This window comes from Silene latifolia, chromosome 3 (assembly GCF_048544455.1).
Source record: "Silene latifolia isolate original U9 population chromosome 3, ASM4854445v1, whole genome shotgun sequence".
Lineage (NCBI taxonomy): Eukaryota > Viridiplantae > Streptophyta > Magnoliopsida > Caryophyllales > Caryophyllaceae > Silene > Silene latifolia.
The window spans coordinates 78,497,055-78,499,625 of NC_133528.1; the positions used below are offsets into that span (position 1 = coordinate 78,497,055).

At 41.1% G+C, this 2,571-nt stretch overlaps 1 non-coding gene across 1 annotated transcript; it reads left to right on the forward strand.

Annotated features, from left to right (window-relative positions):
* Nucleotides 1–1,999: 1,999 nt before the first annotated feature.
* LOC141650734 (small nucleolar RNA R71) lies at nucleotides 2,000–2,106 on the forward strand. Its single transcript, XR_012546752.1, has one exon. It is a non-coding gene; the product is annotated as a small nucleolar RNA R71 (small nucleolar RNA).
* The last annotated feature ends 465 nt before the right edge of the window (nucleotides 2,107–2,571 follow it).

Below are 2,571 nucleotides of genomic sequence, written 5' to 3' on the forward strand. Positions count from 1 at the left end.
GTCTTTGGTCATAGCATTACCAATATAGGGATTGAATATCCCTTCAAACTCATCATCCCAAAGACCGCATACTTCGTCTACTTGCTCACTAAAAAAGTCTTGAGTTGATAAAAACAACTCTCCTTCTTTCTTGTCTTGGCCAATGAGGACTTTCTCTTCACTTGTCATGGGTGAGCTTTTCAAGCTCTCATTGTTGCAATTTCCTTGCTCTTTTGATGGGGTATCATCCACTTTCTTTCTCCATTGAAATTCCAACTTCTTCCTATCATCTTTCTGGCTATAGTGATCAACCATAAAACATGGCTCATGCAATCGGGGAGCTCTCATGGTCTTGTCAAGATTGAAAGTGATGGTTTCATCTCCCACTTCAAGGGTGAGCTCTCCATGCTTAACATCAATCATCGCTCCCGCGGTGTGCAAGAAAGGTCTTCCTAAGATAATAGGAATGTTGGAGTCCTCTTCCATGTCAACAATAACGAAATCCACCGGGATGAAGAATTTTCCAATTCTCACGGGAACATCTTCCCATACCCCTAAAGGTGTCTTTGTCGATCTATCCGCCATTTGAAGCGTGATGTTAGTGTATTTGAGTTCTCCCATTCCTAGCCTCTTGCTAACCAAATATGGCATGACACTAACACTTGCCCCAAGGTCACATAAAGCTTTGTTGATTGTAGTGTCACCAATAGTGCATGGAATGGAGAAACTTCCCGGATCCTTGAGCTTTGGAGGTGAACTCCCTTGAAGGATGGCACTACTCACCTTAGTGAAGGCAATAGTCTCAAGCTTCCGGATTGATTTCTTCTTTGTAAGGATGTCCTTCATGTACTTTCCATAGGCCGGAACGTGATTGATCAATTCCGTGAAAGGAATCGAGACTTCTAAATTCTTCACAATTTCCATGAATTTTCCAAGTTGGTCATCAAACTTAGGCTTAGCTTGACGACTCGGGAATGGAAGTCTAATCACAATGGGCTCCTTCTCTTTGGCCCATTCTTCGTTTTTCTTTGAAACTTCTTGATTGGTGGGTTCTTCTTCCCTAGAGTTTTGCACAACTCTTTCCTTGTCACTAGCCTCTACAACTTCATCCTCAACTTGCTTCTTTGGCCCTTCATATCTTGTACCACTCCTCAAGTGAATGGCACTAACCGTTTCATGTCTTGGGGGATTACTTTGAGGTGGTAATTGCCCCTTTTGTCTTTGAGAGCTTGAAGATGCTAGTTGGGTCATTTGAGTTTCCAACATTTTTGTGTGGGCTAGGTTGTTGTTGATGGTGATGTCTTTTGTTTGGCTATCTTTTTGCATTTGAGTGAAAAATTCTTGTTGATTCTTTTGCATTTGGAGGACCACTTTTTGAACGTCAAAACCTTGGTCATTTTGTTGATCGTATGGAGTTTGATTTTGGTAACCTTGGTTTTAGTTGTAAAAGGGTCTTTGATTTTGGTTTCTCATTGGAGGTGGGGTGTATGTCGGTTGAGGGTTTTGAACATTTTGGCTTTTGTATGAGAGATTTGGATGGAATTTGGTGTTTTCATTGTAATAGTTGGAATAAGGGGTACCACTTTTGTATGCTTGAAAAGCATTCACTTGCTCATTTGTTCCCCTACATTCACTTTGGTCATGTCCCAAAGTTCCACAATTCTCACATATTCCACTTGGAATCGATGAAGATGCTACCATGGCATTAACATGTTGCTTTGGTGATTTTGAGGCTTCTTCAAGCTTAGCCATAGCCTTTTCAAACTTCAAGTTGATGGTATCAATATGAGCACTAAGTTGAGCACCCAATTGAGTAATAGAGTCCACTTCATGCTTTCCTCCTCTAGTAGCCTTGCGAGGTCTACTATATTGTGAATTATGGACCGCCATTTACTCAATCTTGTTCCAAGTTTGATTATCGTCAACTTCGGTGAACATACTATTTGATTCCATGTTGAGAATGTTTCGGGAGTCTTCATAAAGACCATTCCAAAATTGTTGTACCAAGAACCACTCGCTAAGTCCATGATGAGGACATGAGCGACAAGTTCCTTTGAATCGCTCCCAAGCTTCATACAAAGATTCTTCGTCCCTTTGCTTAAAACCCGTGATTTGAGCTCTTAGCATGTTAGACTTTTCCGGAGGGTAGAACTTTTTGTAGAAAGCTAGAGCCAACTTCTTCCAAGAGTCAATTCCAAGAGTAGCCTTATGAAGGCTATTTAACCATTGTTTCGCGGTACCAATTAGAGAAAAAGGAAATAAGACCCATCAAATTTGGTCTTGAGTCACTCCGGTTTGTGAAATCGCATCACAATAGTCACAAAAAGTCTCCATGTGAGAATGAGGGTCTTCACTAGGCATCCCCCCAAATTGGCTTCTTTCGACTAATTGGATAAATGTGGATTTTGCAATAAAATTTCCGGTTAAGTGTTGTGGTGTGGGAGTACCATTGGGTAGGTTCTCCTCGGTTGGTACGGAATGTGATGAAAACTTAGGCATTGTGGGTTGATTATGTGGTTGATTTTGTGTTGGGTTCTCCTCACCTTCTTTTGCAAAAGGGTTGATGAACTCAATAGTATTTGGTTGTCAAAG